Consider the following 562-nt stretch of genomic DNA (forward strand, 5'->3'; position numbering starts at 1 on the left):
TTTAGGGAAGATTAACCACGTCTATGGGCCAAAATATCACAGTCTTTGGGCTGGTATCTTCATTGGTAAGATGGAGATACCAATTGCTCACTTCATTGAGACTCAGATTGGGTGAAAATGCCCTCGGCATCACATACAGTATAATAATTGACTAAATGTTCAGGATATGCCAGCCTTTTTCTATGTAGTATCTGTATGTGACCCCTTTCAGCGCTCATAGTCCTGTGAGGCACAGAATATACTCCAAATTTTTTCAGATGAAGGAACCAGGCTCAGAGGTTGGGTATCTTACCCAAGGCCACCCAGAGGGGAAAGGGCATTGTTGGGGTGCGCCCGGATGCCCAAACCTTGAATGGTCTGACAGCTGTATGTCTGCAGCCTGAGAGGCCCCGACCCCGCTCCCGTCGCGGAGGTGGGCCGAGAAGGGAGCGACTTGTCCCGGGCCCCGGGTGCCGCCTTCGTTCCCGGGTGAGGGGGCTCAGGCGCCCACTTTCGAGGCAGAGACTTCCGGGATCCTGGAAGGGCCGGAAGTAAGACCTCTTTACTTCCGGCTCGGCCATTG

The sequence above is a fragment of the Rousettus aegyptiacus genome, unplaced genomic scaffold (assembly GCF_014176215.1).
Source record: "Rousettus aegyptiacus isolate mRouAeg1 unplaced genomic scaffold, mRouAeg1.p scaffold_m13_p_4, whole genome shotgun sequence".
NCBI classification, from domain to species: Eukaryota; Metazoa; Chordata; class Mammalia; order Chiroptera; family Pteropodidae; genus Rousettus; species Rousettus aegyptiacus.